This window comes from Wyeomyia smithii, chromosome 1, assembly GCF_029784165.1.
Source record: "Wyeomyia smithii strain HCP4-BCI-WySm-NY-G18 chromosome 1, ASM2978416v1, whole genome shotgun sequence".
Classification (NCBI taxonomy): domain Eukaryota; kingdom Metazoa; phylum Arthropoda; class Insecta; order Diptera; family Culicidae; genus Wyeomyia; species Wyeomyia smithii.
The window spans coordinates 26,505,049-26,529,043 of NC_073694.1; the positions used below are offsets into that span (position 1 = coordinate 26,505,049).

At 39.0% G+C, this 23,995-nt stretch overlaps 1 protein-coding gene across 1 annotated transcript in view; it reads right to left on the bottom strand.

Annotated features, from left to right (window-relative positions):
- LOC129718848 (uncharacterized) overlaps positions 1 to 23,995 on the bottom strand; it is a 230,310-nt gene that overhangs the window by 200,542 nt on the left and 5,773 nt on the right. Inside the window, exon 2 of the mRNA XM_055669996.1 lies at positions 21,441 to 22,152. The gene's annotated coding sequence lies outside the window, so the exon portion shown is untranslated. The remainder of the gene's footprint in view (positions 1 to 21,440; positions 22,153 to 23,995) is intronic.

The following is a 23,995-nucleotide window of genomic DNA, read 5'->3' on the forward strand; positions in this document are numbered from 1 at the left end:
TTGAGTTTTTCTATACTTTTTAACTGTGAGTTATATTCAAAAGTACTTAAATATGAGTGACAAGTTTGAGTTTTGCGTGAGATCGGGCGTCAACTGTGTCAAAGTCTCTAAGCAGCGCATGTCCGGCATCGCGAAAGAGGCTAGGCGCAGCCATACATCAGATGACAAAAAGGAAGAAGTGGAAAATAAAACCCAGGAAGGACAATTTTACGGCGCAGGGATAGCTGATTGAAGGTTAAAAAAATATTAGGGGCTTTGTTATTGCGATTTCTAAGATTTATAGCTTTTTGAAACTTCAAACGCGTTTTTCTCAAAACCATGTTTTCAAAATCGGCGAGCAGTAGAACTGAAAAAGTTTTCATCCGATTGACTTGAAATTTTAACTGTTGCTTCTTCATTAGATTATCTAGTGAAGTACACACGATTTAAGCGATTGATTAGAAACAACTAAAGTTATAAACAATCAAAGTCGATTTTTTTGCCGGAACAACTTTTTTTTTCAAACCGTTGCCATTTTACGAAGAAAAATTCTAAAAATATAATCATGTGTACTTCACTAGCGACACTTATGTAGATAATGAAAAAAAATTTGTTTTGGTTATAGGTAGAGTTGGGCTCGACTTCTACTGCTCGCCGCGGAACAACTTTTAAAAAAGCGGTTCACGGTAATCGGTGCACAGCCGCCATTTTGTAACAAAAATAGCAATAAAAATATTTTTTCTATTCTGCAAGAGTTGCTCAATCCAATGATATATTACATCTCAAATATCCTGTAAAAAAAAAATCTTTAAAAAAGCCTTGCTTTTTTGAGCATTTGGTAGATATAACCCCTTAAAAAATTTCTGTACTCGGAAAACAGGACGTAATTATTTAATTTCTATCGAGAAAAAAATTTAAAGAAATTAATTTGAGTGAACTTATCACAGGAGAACGTGAAATCCAGACAAATTTTATAAAAACTCGTATACCTCGGAAACTTAAAGAGATAGAAATTTTTGTATTCTGTACAGTTTTATAGAATTTAAGGATCTACAACTTTGTCAAAAACTGTAGATTTGACTGTGAAATATTGATTTTATGTACCCAGTGTCTTCAGCAAGTTTATTCCATATAATCAGGCCTTTCTTTTGGCGTTTTCGTTTTTTTTATCAATCCCCCTTCTTCCCTAATTTTCAAAATACCCGATTGCTTTCTTCAGAAAAGTTGTAAGAAAATCTATAAGAAAAAAATTGCTGAACACTGTAATCTTCTATCTGTACGTCTGATGTGACGAAATAGAATTTTACGAGGAACAGTCCTCAAAATTAGTTTTTTGTCCATAACTTTTTCTGTAATCGTCGAAATAGTTCAAGATGTTCTAAGATGTCGTTCATTCTGCTGAACCTCGCATTTTTGTAGAATATATTGGTTTGATATTTTCATTTGTTCTAAAGATATTTGTAGTTTTTTGCTGAAAATAGCCATATTTTGAGTCCATATTTCTCCGAAGGTTGCAGATAGTAGCAAACCAGACTGTATGCATTTGAAAGTTTGTCAAAAGAACTGCATTACTTATAAGAGTTCAACTGTTTCCTGTTGTATCCAGCCGAGTACTGAATGAAAAGAAAAACACCCCTCAAAATGAGTTTTTTGTCCATAACTTTTTCTGTAATCGTCGAAACAATTCAAGATGTTCTAAGATTTTGTTCATTCTGCAAAACCTCGCATTTTTGTCCTTCAAGCTGTTGCTTCTGGTAGAAAGTTGAACACTGAAAAATTCGATAAATATTGCATCGACACGGCGCGAAAATTAGTGGAGTTATATCCATGGTACTATCTACCTGCGTCAGTACACAAAATACTGATTCACGGTGCACATATTGCTGACCACTTTCTGGTTCCGATAGGAAAACTTGCTGAAGACACTGGGTACATAAAATCAATATTTCACAGTCAAATCTGAAACGATCACGATTTTTTGAGTTTAGACCACTGTGTAGGGTAAGGAATCGTTATATGGAAAAAGCGAAACTTGATAGCAGAAAGCCAGAACCAAGTTTTTTTCTTCTATTTGGAGCCCCAAACAATCCTAAATTCATCGGAAGTCGATTGGTTTTGTCTCCGCTTGGCGTATGCTTTTCAAATTTATATTGAGATGTGTATGGAAAACCAACTTTTTTGCATTTTCCATTCTAAAGAGCTCAAAATGGCTCAAACCATAGGTTTCAAATGGTAGGTTTTTTGATGTCTAACAACTTGGCCGAAAACACTAAAGAGCTAGGGTGTCTCAGAAAAATACTAGAGCTGTTCAAAGTTGAATATGTCGAAATTTATGTCGTTTCACCGGCGTTATTCAGATTTCCATCAGAAGGAACCTCTAAAACACGTTGTAGATTCCACCTACGTCTAGAATATTGACCTAAATTTGTTAACTGGATCCAGCTGAGTGTATAAACTCGTTACGACAGGTTATTTCTGAAGGGAATCCTACTGACGCCGGTACATAGGTAATGTTGGCAGAAAACAAGATATTCGGCATTTAAATCGACATACTCAACATTGAACAGCTATAGCTCTTCTTAGGGACGTTCTAGCTCTTCAGTGTCTTCTGCAAAGTTGTTAGGCATCTAAACCAAAGCAAAGCCTTGGTGCCAAATTCCGATTCGGAACTAGACCTTCTGTTTATTATACACAGACTTCGCAGCCAACTGTTAAGTGTACAGGACAATTGCGGGACCAGCGCTACGATCCTACTAACACTAACAGTCTCTCCCGAGCCGAGACTCGAACCTACGACAACTGGCTTGTTAGGCCAGCGTCGTACCTCGAGACCAGCTGGGAGGGTAGGTAAATTTGAAATGCGATGCGTCAAGCGGACACAAAACCAATTGACTTCCGGTAAGTTTGGGGTTGTTTTGGGCCCCAAAATGAACCAAAAAAAAACTTGGTTCTGGAAAATCGATCACTTTGCCTCACCCTAATCTGGTGGGGTGAAAAAGTGTCAAGCATTGTGATGAAGAATGGTAGAGGAGGTGATTAAATTTAAAGATTATGGCTGAGCGACCAAGTAGCAGAGAGCACAAAAGAAGGATAAAAAGTAAGAGAAAAAAGATGTATAAAGAGAAAAAAATAAGGAAAAGGAAAGGAAAAACGATCAAAAGCAAAAGCAGAAGCAGAAGAAGCAAAAGTGACATTCAGCGGAAATCAGAGAATATGTTAGAGTTGATATGGAAATGGTTGAAACACGATTTCGGGGAAACGAGTGAAACTAACAGTGAAATGAAAAAGTATTTCTTCGTGTAACTGGGCTGATACGAATTCCGAATTCTTTTTATGTCCAAGGGGGGCGAGAAATAAATAACACCGGGAAGAAAAAAAAAATCTTTAATGAAAGTTTGTATGCAAGTTACGATGTTTGTAATTGCATTCTAATGAATGTTGAAAAATAACATTTTATCATAAAAGCGGGGGCCTAGCGTGGTTGGTAACGTCTCCGCCAACCACGCTCGACGCCTGGGTTCGAATCCCATCGCCGACAGAGGTGTCGATGGTTGTGAGGTGGCGTGATCCACTCACAACCAACCCAACTGGTCTAGATTCAATCCTAGCCGACACCGGGAGATTTTCTGAGGCGAAAAATCTCTGGGATCACGCCTTCCATCGCATGAGGAAGTAAAGCCGTTGGCGCCGGTCCGTTAATCAACGGGTCGTGAGTTAGGGTCCTGGGTGGAGTCACCTCCCCGGGCGTCGGTGATTGGCACAACAACAGTGGCGGAACTATTCCGACGGAAAATAAGCGAGAATAAAAAAAAAACAAACATTTTATCATTATTATTAAGTGTTTTGCTTGCTTTCTGACGACAATCTCACTGTTACTGAACTTGTATGTTGCTAAATTGATCATATACGCTGTCGAAAAACAATATTAGCAAGACGGTTTGAGCTTTTTTTTCTTCTTCCATTATCCAACATTTTTTAAAGGGGGAGTGACATGAAATGAAAAAGAAATTTGTATTGGCCCTATTTGCTGAAGGTAAATTTCTTTCTCACTCATGATTCTTAACATATCTCGCATCGCGATTTAATAGGTATAAGGAATATCAATCGGGTTGTACTAATCCGTAGTAACTTCTAAATCACCATAACAACAAGAGCCAAATCTGTCCATGTTGAATGTGGGTGGCCTTTGAGGCTTTTCAAACAAAATTTCATTCGTATAAAGATAATCAAAATAATAGAATCTGAAAGGTTTACAAAAAACCAGAAAAGTCTGACGTTTTATCGATATGTTACTTATCACTAAGGGACGCTTCTAAAGGCTAGACAAAAACAACTAAAATCACGAAAAATGACTTCCAAAGATAAAAAACATCGGAAATAACTTATATTGGATAAGACAAACAAGACCTGGGGAAATGATACCAAATTAAGCTTGAAACTTCTAAAAAGAAATTCTAAAAGACAAATAAAAATCAGAAGTTTTCGTCAGGATTGATTAAAACTTCTCTTAATAAATGCAGTTATGCCTCTTTGGCAACGAAAAGAGAAAAAAAATAAGAAAAATTGGCTCGGAAACACGAAAAAAAGGTTTCCGAACTCTAAAAACTGTTAAAATAGGGAAATTTAAAGTTTAACTCAGGTTTCCATGCAGAATTAATTCCAAATTGCTCATATCTTTTCTAAAGTCATGAAAAGACCAAACATGGTTCTAAATAAGACCTAGAATCATAAATGATGCTTTCTAAGGTCAGTAGTGGCCAACAAGAAATCAACCTAATACATCCAGAATCACTGTAAAAGGGGGTTAAAAGCTCAGATGCGTGAAAAACGATTTCAAAGCTAGAAGTTGCAAAACATATTTTAAAAACCCCACTTTAAGAATCACGATAAATTTCTTCTAAGGAATATAAACTAAACCGCTTCTGTAGGTCAATTATGCAAAAAAAACCCTATTTCTTTTGAGTTTCTAAAATCTTCTTCTAAAGTCACAAAAGGATAAAAAATTGTGCTAAAATTTTGCCTAGAATCGCTAAGAGAATGCCGTTCATGAAAAAATCTCTAGTTAAAAGTCAAAACAAAGAAATCCGCTCCAAAACAAGAATGCTCCTTCAATTTGGGCTCAGCATAAGAACACGCTTTCGGATGACAGCAAAACGACGAAAAATAATTCCAAACCTGATAATTGTTTTCCAAAGACATGAAAAAACCGAAAAATCCCAATTTCTATCAAAAAAATTTGCTAGAACTTAAAATAAGAGTTTCGAATAGTCTGTATTTGGTCAAACATTGATAGAAATAAATATTTAATTTAGAACCACATACGCGCTTCTAAAGACAAGAAAAGTCGAAGAAAACGATAAAGTTTAGCAAAATATTGCTTCTAGAGGTCAGAGAACATCAGAGAACATCAAAGAACGTTCATTCTTTATCCAAGGTTTGAATCGCTCACAAAAACTCCAAAAAACCAGAAAATGCCATAAAATATTTTTCAGTATCATTTACTTCCTATATTTAATCGAATTGTATTTTCATTATAAAAGACTTAAAAATGCTCGTTGAAAGGTGTTTATCTCTTAGTTCAATATTAAAAGTTGTTGCCATATCTGACGACAAAAAAAAGTGAAAAGGCACTTAACTAATTATCGCTTTCACAAATTTAACCAAGATTGAGTTGAAATATTCGCAATTGGGCAGATGAACACATTAAACCCGAGCAGTAGTGATGTTTTTCATTTTTCATTTTGTTTGTTGCTCTGATTTTGATTAATTGAGGAAATCTCATATTTAAAAGCTTTTATTTGTGAAAGTTTTTAAACTTGGTATTCGATTTCTTCATTTGTTCGCGTAGATATCCATTTTTTATGGAACTGCATGCTCTACTATGGCTATATAATGTATGCTTATTAAAAATATTGCCAACACGTCGATGTAAATTATTCGTTATATCTTTTTTTTTGCATTTTGACATTTAATTAGTATCAAATGAGCACTGAAATTTTATTATCCTATACCAATTGCCCTTCTGGTTTCTAGTTTTTAAGCTAATTTCAAGTTTTCACTGGAAAAGCGCCATAAAAACTGCCCAAAACGTCGACCAATTGAATTATATTGTGAAAAAACAGCCCAACTCCTCTAATTATTGCCAGTTGGAAAACATACACGACATTAAGACATTTATAATGATCAATGTTTGTTAGTTGGCTATCCCCTTTCTTCGCGTTGCTCTGCTAATGAAAGAAGGACAACCAGAGCGAACCAGCTGTGGCAAAAGTAAACATTTCACTTATGCAAATATTTGTCCACGGGCGAAATTGAGTGATGATGCAATGATGAAGGAATGGGATGAGATATGCGTTCCAGAGTCGACTTCGAGACAGTTAAGAAAAAGCTAGAGAGTGAAAAAAAAAACAAAATGCAGACGAAATTTCTGCGACGTAAATAAAAACACAAACGCGTTAGCCAATTTTGCCGCCTTTGGAGGGAAAAGACGGACGACGCATCCCACACACAACACAACACCACATGACGACCGTCGTCGTACGAACGAACACGTACACAAGTTCAATGTCAAGGAAACGGAACGACGGTGTACATGTGTAACTGTGCGTCGACGCAGTAGGCATCGAAATTCTTTCAGGTCCCCAAATACTCCTCCGGAGTCCTTTTCTTTGCCCGATCAACAGAACATTCGTTTCTCATCCTTGAACTGTCATCAAGTTGATATGGCAAATAAATTTATTAGTTGAGACTCATGGCGACATTTTGATGAGACTGACTGGCACAAAGTGAACTCCGGGACAAGTCTGAGTGGAAGTTGTAATCTGACTTCGGCTCCGGTTTGTACGTGACGGTGCAGCACAGCTTGACCACTCCCAAGGGGAATTAACGAGACAAAACATTTCGTCCAACCGATTTACCAACCCGACGGCGGGAGGGGGACTTCCGCGTTCACTTTCTCCCTCGTTTTTCGCCACTTTCCTAAAAATAAACCGCACCCTAACTCATTAGGTCGGTCTGCGACCAAACTGACCATTGCACGAAGGACTGTAACACTTGGTGAAAGGATCGATTTTTCCACACCTTCGACTTTGCTTTAGTCCGAGGTTCTTTGACGGTGGCACCACCGAATTGAATTTCGCGTCAGGTGGAGTGAAAAATGGCTTTTGATTGAAGCGGGAAATTGCATCATTTCCGGGGGCACCTTTTTAGCAGAAGATGATGATGATGGCGTGAGATAATTGGAAAATTGTACGGCAAAGGTACCTGCGACTACGATGACGGCGACGACGTTTGGCCTTGACAAGGTGTCCTTTTACTACGTTGTGGCGCCGTCACTCGTTCGCTAGAAGCGCGCGTTCACGCGCGTCATTTTACAGCCTGCAAACGCGGATTATAATTTAGATTGCTTCAGCTGCGAGGGTTGTGTTCTTTTTTTTTTCTTTCTCGCGCTCGTTTTTGCCGCCATTAAAATTAATTATTTTCGATTTAGCATGGCTATTGCAACCATAAAACAGAGCACTTTTATTGCTTCCCCGAGTCTCTCTCTCTCTCTCGGACTGTCCATCGTCACGCTGATTTGGGTTTCCCCTGCCAGATTCAAGCTTCCCTCGTAGTAGTGTTTTGGTGCGATATTTCATATTTTATATTTATTTTCTAGTAGAAAACGTAATTGGCAATTGGGCTACAAATCCCGATTTGATTTGATTTAATGAACTTTCACCACATGAGGGATCAGATTTTTTCACGGGTCAATTGCTTAAGTATTGCTTGCATCACTTGACAGTCGACCATGCGAAGTGGCAAATAAATGCTACTCAGTTTTATTTTGCATTTCTGTTTAAGATTTGCTTCTGAATACACATAATTACCAAAGCCTAATAAACATAATTTATATATTTTCTTTTTACAAAAGATTGGAAAAAAATTGCACGTAATAAAAAAATCACACAAGGTAAAATTGACAGCGGCCTCGGTTGAGGCTCGAAATAAACAAAACCGTGTCACTTTTGCGAAATGTTTAAAGCATCTTCTTGGCAGCTTTAAAACGTAGCGACGCAGTTAGCCAATCACCTGCCGCATTAGTGATACTAGAGAAAAGCCTTTTTCAAACAAGACTTCAGCTGTGAGTGCAGCGGGACCACTTGTTGGCACTTCAAACGGAACCATAGAAGTTGCAACTTGTTTTTTGTTAAAAGCTTAATACGAAATGCATGCTACCGGGCTTAAGTCAAACGCTAGTCGTTTTGTTGGAAAGAGAAAAGCCATCTCTTCAGTCATCGTAATATTGATTAACATACTTCTGGTGTGCAGCGAAAAACAAAAGCCCGGAAGTCGAGATTTAAAGATCGAAACATGATATTCGACACCATTCTTTAATCCATGATGGCGGCTACCATTTTCCACGTGTCTGTCTTCCTAGATAATGGAGCTCAGTATCGAAATTATTATAATAATTACATGTTTTCCAAGTTCACCGTCATCCTCTTGAGCGGGGAGGTGCTGGAACGCAGGTATCAGCTACTCGCTTCTTTTTCTTCGGACCCCGCTGTAATGCGCGATCCTAGCTGAGATGCCAGTGATTAAAGACAGCTTAAAGTCCATAGAGATTACAACTTTTTCCAGCGATAAAATGGTGCAACCAGCAAGAGGGATTAAAACAAAACCTTTCCCACAACAGTGCTAATTGCGGTGATGATGATGATGATAATGATATCCTCACATCTTCTGACAATCTCATCATGGTTGCGCGCGCGCGTTCACATCGGGGTAAGTCGTGATTGCCAGCCAGCATCAAATCCACAAAACTCGCCCCAGCTGTGAGTAATTTCGAAAGTGAAACTAATCCCCCCGGCCTTCCGGCGTCGCAGCAGGGTGAGCCAACCTTTCCCTTCACCCTCCAGTCAGTCTACAGAGGTAAAACTAATTGAAAAACCATAAAACAATAGTAGGTTACAAGCTACGCCTCCTCGGATGGCTGACTTTGGTTGCAGCGTCGAGGGGTACTGGCATTCAATTTCATCGATACCGATCTGGTTTGTTATTGTTGTTGTTGTTGTTACTGTTGTTCATAGCTAAACAACACCCTCTTCCCCTTAATTGGTCGAACCCCGGCGTTCTGGCCACACCGTGGATGGTTGCGGAACATGAAGCACTTTTCGCGTGCTTGGGCCAATCATCATTATGTAATCCAGTTTGTAATTTTTCACCATTCAGGTTTTACTTGCTGGCCGGAGTTAGAGAGGATTAAAACAACAAACTATTTTCGTCGTTATCTTCACTCGGCGCGGCGCGCGGATCACGATTGCGGCAAAAGGTAGACAACATAAGTCCACCCGAGATTGCCGCGCCTTTCGCGGTGACCCCCAGCGTGTTGAACTTTAGCTAATTGTTTTTGGAAAGGAGAGAGAAGCGTGAGTGATTCTGATGGGGCTTTATTTTTATCTATTACTAGATTGAGCGGAACGAAAATGAAAATGAAACACTGACAAACGCTAACGCAGGTTTCGGCTTAACGGTTTATCGGCTCAGCTCAAGCGGTCTATTGGCGAACATTTCCTCGTTTTTACAATGGAAGCGTGTCGCGGCGGAGGCGGCTCAAGTTTGTGCATTGTTCCGTCGATAAAATTCCGTTTTCACGCTGCTTTAGTGTCTCTCTCTCACTGGCTTTACAAGCATGACTGAACAGCCGCGAACGCTAAAGCTCGGTAAATGAAGATTGCAGAAACCATTCTCAGGGAAATGAATTTTTCTGCGGTTGGTGGTTTTCGAGGCTGCACCACCGCCGCCGCATGAATGGAGGTGCAGGGGGCTGGTATTGTTTTTGAAACTGGTTGTCAGCTGGATTGGATTGGTTAATGCACTTTGCACAGAGGTGTGTTAATACCGGCTGTTCGTATACGGTCGTAAATGGGGCTGACATTATTGGTCTGCGCAATTCGATTGGATGTTGAAAGTGATGTCTCTGTCAGATGAAACTCATTGGGTTATTTAGGATTTGAGCTAATTTTGTGGCATTGAAAGTGGATAGTTTGTGATTTTGTGACGCGCACTACTGTACTATTGAAAAATGCAGAACTTTGTTAAACGTATATTTCGACTAATCAGAACTGAAGGCAACATCAAATATCAGGCGAACCTCTCTGACTACTGAGTGCTGATATAACCCTCAGAAGTTTTGTGATTGTGATTATTTTAGAGATTTTATTTTTTTCGGGAGATTTTTTTATAAACAGCGACACTGGTCCGTCATTCAACGCGTCGGTAACTGGAGTTGAATAGGTTCCATTCGACTTCCAGATGTTGTACAAACATCTTACGAAAATTCACACTGTAGGACAAATTTTGGTCCACACGTGACAATCCCAGCCTGGGTCTGCGTCGAAGAAAACACGCAACCGGCTACCATTTATTGCTGTTAATGAATTTCATCTTGATCGTCACTGATTTATGATGTTTTCATGTAGATTCTAATTTCCTATCGTCCGATCCAAGCTCCCTCTCTCTCGCTCCGAAAACCTGCTGAACTGAACCGCTAGAGCAGAGAGCTGGCTTAGCGCGTAAGCAAGATAAATAACGCGCCCTACACCGTCCGGCAGCGGCATAAATTCATCAACCAAGTTGGCCTTGAAATACAGAAACAAAACGGCTGTTTGCGTCTTCTGCTTCTGCTGCCTGTGCTGCGTGGAGAAAGCGGATAGCGGCTAGCTGTCAAATGCGCGAGCAGGAAATCAATCAGCTGTTTGGATCCCGCCTTTTGTTCTCCCGCGTTTTCTCCTGTCGTCACACATATGGCCGACGACCATGGCGACAGAGCGACCGAACCACGATCAAAGAGCGGTGGCACAGAAAACAGACAGGAAGCCACCGACCGCTAAAGATAGGCGTGATTCTCTCCGCAAGTTTTTTTTTCCTTTCTGAAGGTTCCAATATGCTTTCCCTGTGGCGTCGCCGTCGTCGTCGTCGTAGATCGCAAAGTTTTCCTTTGGCCTCTTGGAGATCGAAGCAAAAGCAACGGCGATTACATAACAGGAAATGATCGTCACCTCGCTCGTTTTCCTCTCCCGCCTTGTGACAATGGCCGCTGGCCGGCGCATAACTGATACTAATGCGACATGACACATGTATAATTTATCTACGATTGTACCTGGCTTAACCAGATCGTGGAGGAAGTTCAACTCGATTTTTTGCGGCTTAACCCGCAGGCGAGTACATAATTAAGCTGTGCAAGGGAGTGTTGATTACTGCCGATGTTGAGCTAGATTCATAGCGCCTGTCGCGTTAAATTAGTGAAGGAAGCGGATAGTTTACTTCATTACCAGCATGCTTAGGGCAGTAAATCTTATTGATCTAAGGAGGCCATTGTTTCTATTTGTTTTATTTTCTGCCGTGGAACCACCTTCCTCGGGGGATCAATTTCCGGAAGCGATTGCAATGCTATCAATCTTCCTCTTCGTCATTTCCCCGTCGACAACATAAGCGAGTGGCGGTAGAAGTGGTGTAAAAAAAAACAAAACATTCAGGTTCCTCCGGTGCTGTGACCTCGCATTTTTCCTCAGTTAACCGATATGAAACTTCATCAGCCCCAGTTGGAAAATACATATTCAACACTTTGCGGTAAAATCTGCTACATTTCATAGCAAAAAAAAATACACCAAAGCTGCCTGCCTGTCAGTTTGATGGATCGCACACACTTTTGACAGACACCCGGCTAGGGCGGTGTCATCGATATGCCCTGGCACAGTACCTATGTACAGTTGCAGCAATCAACCCCCGTTCCGTTGTCGTCCCTTTGGCAGTAGTGGCGTGCGCTTAGATTTGCATTCGCACACTTCGATCCCGAACGTTTTTGACAGGCAAGTTTGCTCTTTCTACCACCCCCCGGCGCCACGGCGCACCGTCATCGTGGACGAATTTGGCTGCAGCTGCCGCTATAATTTTGCCTCTTCCATTAGCTAGAAATGGAAAGACTGGGCGCGGGCGAACGTTTGAACCTCCCACGATCCCACACCGTTCTCTGCTGCTGTGTGCCTGCCAAGTCGGGGTCGGCAAGTTTGGTGCAGGTAGAAGGTTTTGATTACTGTGCGCCCCATCGCCAGCAGCTTGGGCATGAAAAGGGGAACAAACTCCGTCCAGTGATTCCCACTCACCGTTCGAGGCTGCAAGTGAGAGGATATCATCGTCGTCAGTGAATCGTGTTTTCGTTAATTATAGAAAGGTCCCGGGGAAGGTCCGTCGTGCGCCGTCCGATGGCATCGCGAATCGGTCCGGTCATCTAAGTGACCTCAAGCGATGGAAAACTGATGGAAAAGAGGTTGAGATGAAAGTTACCGGCAACATTGCTTTCTAGCGAAGAGACGTGAAAATATGGCGGATGTTTGATTACGAAGGGTGCAAATGACGGATTAATTCTCATCAAATAAGCCGCTCTTTTGACCTTCAAAATACACCATAAGCTACACGTAGGTGAAAATAAATTAAGAAATATAAACAAAACATAGGCACCAGCAATTGAAAGGAATTGCGCTGTACAGGCGGGGAATGGCCTTAGATAAACAAAACAAACAGTTCGATATTTATTTCCCTTGGAAGAAAACGAACGCAAACACGGTAGTGCACTTGTACTCGCTTTCATTATTTGGTTTCTCAATCTACGCCTCAGATGAAGGAGGAAAAAATAGAGTGACGTACGTGCGCTGCTATTTTTCGGCTAATTTTTTTTATATATATATATCACCGTGTACCAGTTGTTTTGATTGAACCATGATTTCAGTGCGTCTTGAGCTGCCCGACAGATCAGACGTATTTTCGGTTGCTTGTGGACTGGTCTTTGACTGCCTATAGCTTCAAAGTTTGTGTTTTGTCAGTGTGTCTTTTAAAGATTACCTGGAAGTTAACTTACATCAGTCTTTCTCAAGACTACCTATTTCTTTCTTTCTCAATATTTGCAATTTGATATTATTTTTGAACTTTTTTCGTATCACCTGAAATGGCAGGACGAGAAAAGAAACCACGCATCGCTACGGGGAGGAAAAGAGAGGCATCTCTTTCTGAAACTAGCTTATGCAGTGAAAATTTATATGATATTCTGCCTGAGCAAGAAGCCGGCGAAATTGAAATGTTCGAAAGTAAAACTATTCAAAGTGAAATTTCTGTAAAAAAGGAGAAAGTTCCACCTATTGTGGTAACTATTGCTTCTGAATTTAATATTTTAAAAGAGAACTTTCTACGTTTCTCTCCAACGTCAAAGTTACTTATCAAATTGGCCGAAGAGGCGAATGCCGTTTACTGGCCCAAACATTGAAAGATTGTAATCGTCTTTTTCAGTATTTAACTGAAAAGATGTATAAATTTTTTACATATGATACGAAGAGCGCCAAGCCGTTCATGGTCGTATTGAAAGGTCTCACCAACGATCAAACCGTTGATGAGATCAAAATTACTTTGACAGAATTACTTGGTATAGCCCCTACCCAAGTAATTCTGATGCAACAAAAATCACGAGGCGAAAACAGTCAGCGAACTGGAATTTCCCTTGTAAATTATTTAATTCATTTTAACCGCAGTGAGGTTAATAACTTAAAATTTTTTGAAAAAGCACATGCTTTATATAACGTGCGTGTAAAATGGGAATGAACTCGAAAGTTTGGCGGAGGTGAAAAGCATATCACCCAATGCCGTGTTTGCCAACGTTATGGCCATGGTTCAAAGTTTTGTAACATGGACCAAAAATGCCTCATTTGTGGAGACTCTTCTCACAAAAAGGACACATGTCCTGTGAAAGAGAGTAAAAATTTCCGCTGTCCGAATTGTAACGGCAACCATATGTCGAATTTTTATCAATGCCCAGCCCGTTTAGCAATTGTTAAGGCAAGGCAAGGTAAACAAAATTCAATTTCTCAATTAAAACCAACTTCAAAACAAAATTCTCCAAGCGTACCAGTGACGCATAGTTTACCTACTCCTTTGCATACCCGTTTAACTTATGCACAGGTTACAGGTAGTTCGAACATTATACCGCCTAGTGTTGGTAGTTCGAAAATGACCGTTAATATGGGTAAGCAAAACACGCTAGAAAATAATTGGACACCTGTTACTCCAGCTAATATTGCTGCCGAAAATGTTTTTTCTAATGTCAACTGCCTGGAGCCTATTACGGCAGGTAAACTTTCTTTTTTGCAACAGGCAATGTTCGATCTTATGAACGCCACGTTGCAGGCAAAATCAATGTTTGAAGCCATTCAAATAGGCACAAATTTTACTATTAAAATTGTTTCTAATTTAAAATTTAGCAATGATTTTAAATAAAACAATTAAAATATTAAATTGGAATGCTCGCTCATTGAAGGCCAATGAGAATGAGCTTTTTAATTTTTTAACAGTAAATAATGTGCATATTGCAATTATTACTGAAACATTTTTGAAACCTAACATAAAATTAAAATATGATCCCAATTACGTGGTTCATAGATATGATAGGATTCAGGGTTCCGGCGGTGGAGTTGCAATTGTTATTCATCGCCGAATCAAACATCGTGCTCTTCCCCACCTTGAGACGAAAGTTATTAAAACTTTGGGAATTGAAGTTCAAACTGAACTTGGGATTTTATTTATTGCCGCAGCATATTTACCATTTCAATGCACACGCTAGATAGATGAAGAAAAAAAAATGCACACGCGAGCACAAAAATTATTTTAAAGGTGATTTACAAAAACTCACCAGAAATCGTTCGAAATTTTCTATAATCGGCGATTTTAACGCTAAACATCGTTCATGGAATAATTCTCAAAGTACTTCCAATGGCAAAATTTTATTCAATGATTGTTCTTCAGGATACTATTCTATTTTGTCTCCGAATAGTCCTACATGCTTTTCTTCTGTAAGAAACCCTTCAACAATTGATTTGGTGCTTACAGATCAAAGTCATGTATGTAGTGATTTGATCACACATGCTGACTTTGATTCTGACCATCTTGCAATAACTTTTTCTTTATCACATGAATCAGTTTTAAACCCTATGAGCTCTGTTTTTAATTATAACAAGGCTAATTAAGATACAAAACTCATATTGAGAGAAATTTCAATAATGAGCTTGATTTGCAAAACGAAGTGAATATTGATTCCGCTTTGGAAGCATTAAAATGTGCAATTGTTGATGCCAGGAATTATTCTGTTCCAAAGGCTCAAGTGAAATTTGATTCACCAATAATTGACGAAAATCTTCAACTTCTAATTCGTTTGAAAAATGTCCGCAAACGTCAATATCAACGTTCTCGTGACCCTGTTTTTAAAACTATTTATAAAGATTTACAGAAAGAGATTAAACATAGATTTACTCTTCTGAGAAATCAAAATTTTGAGACTAAAGTTGAAAAATTGAAACCATATTCAAAACCTTTTTGGAAGCTGTCGAAGATTCTTAAGAAACCTTCAAAGCCTATTCCAGTTTTAAAAGATGGTGAACGTTTTCTTGTATCCAATGAACAAAAGGCTCAAAGACTTGCTCAGCAGTTTGAGAGTGTTCATAACTCAAATTTGTATTTTGTGAGTCCAATTGAAAATGAAGTCACACGTCGATTTGATTTAATTTCTTCCCAGAATTTTTTACCTGCAGAAATAATTGAAACTAACTTGAATGAGATTGAATCAATTATTAAAAATTTCAAAAATAAGAAAGCACCTGGTGACGATGGAATCTTTAATATACTAATCAAACATCTCCCTGAGAGCACAATGGAATTTTTAGTGAAAATTTTCAATTGCTGCTTCAAAATTGCATATTTTCCCAAATTATGGAAAAATGCAAAAATTACTCCAATTTTAAAACCGGATAAGAACCCAGCTGAAGTTTCAAGTTATCGACCAATCAGTTTGCTTTCTTCAATAAGTAAACTGTTTGAGAGAATTATTCTTAACAGAATGATGTCACACATCAACGAAAATTCAATTTTTGCAAATGAACAGTTTGGATTTCGCCATGGGCATTCCACAACTCATCAATTGCTCAGAGTTACTAGTATGATACGAGCTCACAAATCTGAAGGTTATTCCACTGGAGCTGCTCTTTTAGACATATAAAAAGCATTCGACAGTGTTTGGCATAAAGGTTTGATTGCGAAATTGCAAACTTTTAATTTTCCAATTTTCCTAATCAAAATTTTAAAAAATTATCTTACTGATCGAACTCTGCAGGTTGTCTATCAGAATTCAAAATCTGATAGATTTCCTGTCAGAGCAGGTGTGCCTCAAGGTTCAGTCTTGGGTCCAGTCCTGTACAACATATTCACTTCGGATCTTTCTGATTTGCCTCCAGGATGCACAAAGTCATTGTTCTGCGATGACACAAGCATTTCCGTAAAAGGAAAAAGTCTTCGTGTCATATGCAGTCGATTGCAGAAAAGTTTAGATATTTTTTCTTCCTACTTCCAAAGTGGAAAATCTCTCCCAATGCTTCTAAAACTCAAATGATAATTTTTCCGCATGAGCCTAGGGCTTCTTTCCTCAAGCCAAACAATAATCACGTTTTCAAGATGAATGGTGTTATTTTAAGTTGGTCCGACAAGGTTAAGTACTTGGGACTAATTTATGATAAAAAACTTATTTTCAAAGAGCACATTGAGAGTATACAAGCCAAGTGCATCAAATATACGAGATGTTTATATCCTCTCATTAACAGGAATTCTAAACTTTGTTTAAAGAACAAACTTTTGGTTTACAAACAAATTTTTAGTCCAGCAATGCTTTATGCTGTACCGATCTGGTCAAGTTGCTGTTCAACAAGGAACAAGGAGGAAAGGATTCAGAATAAAATTCTGAAAATGATTTTGAAGCGTCCTCCTTGGTTTGGTACACTCGAATTACATAGACTTACTGGTGTTGAACCATTAGAAGCTATGTCAAATACAATTATTAACAATTTTCGACAACAATCGTTGCAATCCTCAATTGCTACGATAAGCTCTCTTTATAGCCAACAAGTTAGCAATTAAGTTAGTTGTAAGTTTACTTCCCCTTTTCTGACAAGTAGGTTTAAATCCCTACGAATGATAAGTCCTAATTGCGAAAGCAAACAAATCCTAACAATTAAAATTACAAATTTCTAACAGTGTTGAGAAGTCACCATTTGTGATTGGACACACATACTCATTATTTACTAATATTTATCATAAATACTTAAGCTACTAACAAATCCCCCCTTAAAAAAAAAAAATTGAACCATGATTTTGGTCAAAAAGCTAGTTGTAATCGGCTACGTTAGAGTAAGTTATGAACACCTTTATCTTTCGTATTTTATTCACAATCCGACAAGTCATTTTTAAGCCTTCTTTCAATTTTATTTCAGGCAGTAAATGTAGGGTTGGTGGTAGAAAAAAGAATTGTTTGGAAATATCACAGTAGAAATTTTGAAAAATTTAGTTCAGCACGTAAGAATCGAACCGATAACTTCTAATCTCCGGTCATATGCGTTTCCAATTCCACCACAGCAGGACTTGTAAGCTCTGCATTTCGAAATTTCTACTATCCGGTTTCCAGTTGATTTATTTTTCTATCGTCAAGCCTCAACATCCGAAAGTAAAATTTCAATTTCTAGTAATGAATACTATCCCGCTGAGTTCAAAATCAAAAGTCCAAGTTCTTCGAAACTTGAGAAGTAAAAAAATGGTATTTTGAAGAATAGAAATAAATACACTAAGGTCGCTTTTTACGCGGTTTTTTACGCTGCTTTTTTTTGCGCCAACCTCGAATATAAATAGATGTTCTTTAGTAAAAACTCTTTAGTTCATTTAAAGCTTTGGGCATATCATTTTGGCGACGAGGATCTCAAGAATCCACGAACATGGCCGAAGATAGAGTTGATTAGCAGCCGCAACCGGGAATTCAAGATATGATTCTCAAGATGGCCCAAATTTTACTGCAGATGGCGGCCCAGCAGCAGCAGCCTCAGTATCAAACCCCGAAGCAGATTTTGGAATCCCTCCCATCGAATATCCCCGAGTTTGTCTTCGATTAAGAAAACGGAGTTACGTTCGGACGCTGGTTTAACCGTTACCAGAACCTCTTCGAGAATGATGCAGGCCAGCTGAATGATGCGGCGAAGGTACGTCTACTTCTCCGTAAGCTGGGCACCCATTCGCACAGCCGCTATCTCAACTACATCCTGCCAAAGCTTCCCAAGGACGTGAAGTTTGAAGACACAGTCAAAATGCTCAATAAAATCTTCGGGCATCAAACGTCAACGTTCCGGAAGCGGTTCATCTGTCTTTTTTTACGATTGTTGTTAACCATCTGCCGATGAACACTCAGCAAGCAGATAGCACTCAACCGCTGTTCAACCATTGTTGACCTCAGCCAGGTTTTCACCCGACGTAATGTGCTGAACGGGCTTTCGGCTAGCAGGTCTCTAAGATCCAGCTCTTCCAAGTTCTTACGGTCTGTTCTCATGCTGCTGCAATGTTGATACAAAATTTCCACCTCTCCAACAAAATTGTCAACTTCGTGGAAAATTACGAAACATTCGGTTTTGCGCTTGAACTCTTCCAACGACATGCGTATTACGTTAGCGGGATGCAACAAGGAAAACGCGTAGGCAGGTGCACTATCTTCACCGAACCGTGTTTCCAGTGAGGTTACAAGAGAATCAAGGTGAGGAATTGTCATAGCTCGGTTCCAATACTCCAATACTAGTTGACGCAGGCGGATTTGCTCGGTACTTTTGCCGCTGCAATGTCCTTGGTGGATCAACTGAAAACCCTGTGCAGTTCCACGCAACATATGGCAAGCATTTCAATCAATTATTTTTTGTCTAACTCATACTTTACACAGATAATTCTACGGGCTAAAGAAGCATAGACGAAGTTTTGTGCTATTAGAGTTATTGAAAACAAAATTCTGCACCAACACTTTTTTCATTAACACACACAAGCATATTTGGCGACCGTGCACTTGAACTAGAGTCGAATATTATTACCTAATTTCTCAGTTGCATGTTATTAGTTTTTATTGTTTTCACTTCACAGTTACACTACCTTATAAATTAACACCAATTCTAGTATTTTTCATACCATGTTAAACCCATAATCGGTAAAAAAAACTTCTCCGCACAAAAAATGAAATGTGGTCAGCGTGCTAAATCTCTTTTCCAAATTATTTAGGAAATGTAAAAACATTATATATAAAGTACAGACATTTGTGAAATCCTAAAAACAATTTTTAAGCAAAATCTATGTGAAATCCGTGGACAATTTTTGTCTAAACTTCAAGAAAGGTCTGGACAGTAATTAAAAACAATATGTAGATTTGAATCATGTAAGAAAAATATTTGAAAAATTTATATAAAATCTATAGCAAGGCAAAAATCAAGAAAAATATTGAGGTTGTTCAGCGTTACGTTATTTCAGACGTGGAGTCATATTGAACGTTACTCTAACGCTCAAGGATACCCCCTCCCCCCTATGAGCGTTACGTAATTTATTGATACCGCCCTAGAGAATTTATCCCATCAGTACGAAAAAAAGCAAAATGAACAGAAATAAATAGACAAAATTAATGTGATTTTATGATGATTTTATTAATATTTTTTAAAGAAATATATAAGACTAGCTGAGACGGAAAATTTCGTACCGCCCATTTTTTCTTTATTGAAATAATTTCAAACATTCCAAATTGATCTCTTGCGATTTGTCTACACGCAAAACTTTTCTTTATTACTTTAGAAGCAAAAGCGCAAAATTGCCTTTTAGGTAACAAACCTATTTGCAATGAAATTCTTCCCCAGTCAAGTAACAACACATACTGTCATACTGTCATACTGTCATACTGAAAACTGCTCCCTTTCCATCTCAAGTAAAAAAAAAACCTAAATTAATCCTTTACGAACTAATTTCATTTTTTGTCATAATTGACTTACATTTTAAGTTTAGTAAAGCGGGCAATGTATGTAGTTTCGCGGGAAAGCGAAGATGAACGGGAATAGAAGGTGTGACTAGACTAAGAAAAAATTTCCCTCGTCCTCGGGACTCGAACCCGTAATCTCCGTTGTCTCCGGCAAGGTGTTATGGCCATTTCATGCAATAGGTTAGGGAAAACATTCGATTGGGGTTAATTATTTTAATAGTCAGACGCAGTAAATTCCACTGATTCTACTTCATTTCGATCTAAGTCTATGAGTGATTTCACGATTTCGAGCAAAAATTAGGATCATTTTTGTTCTTTGGCCTTTTCTCTAGAAAACAAATCTAGCTTTTTTTTGGAGATTTCTAGGGAAGTTTGTTTGGTCTCTAAAACATAGACTTTTTGCCAGCCTTGATTAACCTGTGAAGACATTTTTATTGAATGTTCAAAATTCTAGTTTTTAAATTTTTGGCTTCCTAAGCGGTTTTGAGTTCAAGTAAAAATCACTTTTCTGACTTTCTCCAGCTTTTAAAGGTATTTGAAGGTTTAAAAGGTGTTTTCGAGAATAATTGCTCGTGATTCGTAACTTAATTTAAGATCTGTTCTTCGGTGTTTTTTAATTCTTGGACTTTTTTTGTGATCCTAAGTACAATTTTAAATGAGTTTTTTCTGATTCCCCGACCTGCTGGTTTTGATGCAAACGAATGTCATTACTTCCCACCTCATGAAACATTCTAAATCGCGTCAATTAAACAGCAGTGATTTCATATGATTGCCTTGCGGCACCGCAAATTATCCTATATAATTGAATTATACTAAATAATTGTGAGTTATTGCTTGATGATCTATAAATGTTTTTTTCCTCACCAGCTTTTCAGACAAAACTCAAGCTGTAAATACGAAGTAAGAATTTCCGAACATGATGTAAATTGCATCGATTCCCGCCGCAAAGCTCAGCAATGCAGTCGCAGTTTAAGGCTTCCTCAGCTTCCGGCTTTGTTCTGCTGCTTGCCACATGATCAACAGGATTCCACAGCGAACATTACATTGTAACAAGACAGCTAACGGGGCAAAAGGGCCACCGACTTTCAAGTGGTACCAAGTCTACCTCCGCTAGTAGACAGGGAAAGCAAGTGTGGGAGGAAAGAAAAACAATCAACGACAGGCGAAGCTAAATGCAATTATAGACACTTTGGAAAAACATATTCTCCTCCAAAGCCGGTTCGGTTTTAGTTCGGTCTCGTGGGAGTAACACTGGCCAATCTTTCGTCAGAACAGCTAGCTGCTAGCTGAGACCTCGCAAACAATGAGTTTAATTTGAATAAATAATCTATATGACGGAGTGCCGTCGCTGCAGTGCAGAGTGTGTGCGACTAGGAGAGCACATATATGGAAAGCAAATATTATTCTAGGGTAACTGGCCATAGCGGATACTCTCCGGCTGTTCTGTAGACGCTGTTGGATAGACGCACCGGGTGTGGGCGAATGAACTCGCGATTGGTGAGTAACTGTTTTATGATGTGCTAATAAGGGGTTATTGATGCTGTTTGTTTTGATAGTTAAAAAAGCTTACCTTAAAATATTCCAGTAAATAGCTGGTCTATGTAGTTTCAAATTAACTTCTAACAGATGAAACTTTTTTTCTTTTTCACTCACAGAAAAGTTGTATCTATCTTTGGTTGCTTTCTCACTGAGGGGAAAAACTCACAAATTCACACACTCCTGGACAGGACACCAATGCCACTAGTTTATTTTTTTTTTTTTTTGTGAGAGTGTGACACCCACACACTGATGGATCTAAATTTAAAAAACAAGCAAGCGGAAACTTCCTGCGGTGACTTGCTTCCTTTCTTCCAAGAAACCGGGGGTGTACTTAGAACGACGATAATCACTAAAACACGTGGAACAAAAGAAGGTTTACCCTCGAACTGCCCTTCTTGGGCACTTATTTTTATCCTCCTGCCTGATCGGCCAAACCAGAACCAGAACAGTTTCGCTCCACTGGTGACCTTTTTCTTGTGCCCTTCGGAGCGCTAAACGGTAAACGTGCGTCGTTCGAATGACGCCTGTCAAACGCGGCTGACGGACACAAAGAAAAGAAGAACATTCATACTTCTTAGGCTTCTTGGATCTTTTGTTTTTGTTTGTTTTCGTCGGTTCAATTACACGGTATAGATACACTTGAACGACAAAATGCTACACTAAGGATTCGAAGCTGTTTCTTCACTTTGATGGGGGTTCGTGGAACATTCAGGGGGCTTCGACCAGTTTTTTCCAGTTGGTATCTTGGGAATAAGAAAAAAGAGAAAATTAATTAGTATTTCTAGTTTTACTACAAATTCAATTTTTAAAAATAAAACAATACGCGTAAATGTATATCACTTGACAATAAAATGGTAATAAGCAAACATTCTCATCCGGCAATACACGAAGTGAAAGGAATTTCCCTTGAATTCCAACCAAATTGAAGAAGAAAAAAAGACAGCTGATCCTCGCCGTCAGTTCATCAACCAAAGGCCGGCTTTGTAAGGCGAAGTCCGCGCTCCACCTTGAATCGATTCCGAAGGAAATGAAACAACAACAAAAAAACCGGCCAGCAACATTCAAAAGCAATCTAACGGCACCTTCAATTCAGGCTGAGGTTTGTTGCATCTGCCACCCATCATTATTGTTGTTACAAATGCAAATGGGTACCATTTGGCATGCCAATTGGCGGCCGAAGGCGTGCGCGATCGCTCAATGCACCGATTTCAATTGATTTCCGGCTGTGGAAGTGGTGGAAAACCAAGTTTCCGATACCCTCCCCTGGCCACCCTTTCGATTTTTTTTTATTCCAGAGGGCATCCAACCTCCGATCGGATCCGTTAACCACGCGCTTTGATGTGGGCCATGCAATTTGCCCCCGGAACCCAACATGGGTTTCCCATCGCTACCCACCCGAAGGAGGAGGTTTTGCATTGCGCGATCGACATTCCGTTAAAAATATATTCGTTGCAATTTTTTGTTTCGTGTTTAGAAGAAAAAAGTGCAGCCGTGCAGAGGTTGAGTACGTTTTCAATCAGCTTTTTTCTTTCTCGAGCTGTTGTTATCGCAGCGAACCGCGAAGGTTGTTATTAAAATATAATTTTACGCCACTTCACCGAAGAGAAAAAGATTACCAGAAGCAGCAGCGAAGTGATTTAAGGGGCGCAACATGTGTGCAATTTTTTTTCCCTTTCGCACGAACTCTTCTATCTTCTCGCTCGAGTGTCTGGATTGGCTGTCTGCCCTAGCCTCTTTATACTAGCAATGGAGAAGAAGCTATTTTCTTCTATTTTTTGGTCTTTAAAGCTCCGACAAATTTCCCACAAAAGTGATCTCGCTCTCGACTAGACATCCGTCGCGTGTTAGAGATTACGCCACAATCAGTGCATTAACTACGTTAATTTTTCCAATTTCACGTAAATTATAGCACAACCATCGAAAAGTAAGCACTATAAGTGTGTGTGTGGTTAGTTTTGTTACGTGGGCCGTCGTTGTTGAAATGTTTATGTTTTGAACCTGGCTGGGTTACCAGCCGAAACCATAATCACGGCTTCAAATTAGATTACTTAAAAAAGCTGTTGCCACGTCTATTGAGTCATCGAATGAAGGTATTGAAGCAACGCAAAGCGAAGGAGGAAAAATGGTTGACTCTATTCCACCATTTGGGTTCGTTATTGTTTTTCGTCATAAAACATTTTTGTCTCTATTTTTGCAAATTTATAACTTAACTACAATTCAAGCAAGTTTTGTTCATCTACCATCTGACAAAATCCTGAGGTGGTCACATGGGTCTAAAGGCTCTAATACACTTTTTGACCCAACGTCGAATATGACCATTATGTCAGAAGGTCAAATTTTTAACCATTGGACAAAGAGTGTTGCCCTTAACGGAAGTTATAGGACAAAAAGTGTGCATTTTGTCAGAGTTGTTACGAAAATGCTCTTGGTGATGTATGAAGTATGGAAAATACTCATCACCAAATTATGCTAGAAAGTTAACGTGCATGGCAATCTACCATCTGACAAAATTCTAGGGTGGTCACTTGGATCAGACGAAAGTTATAGGGTAAAAGCTGTGAATTTTGTCAGAGGTGTTAAGGAAAT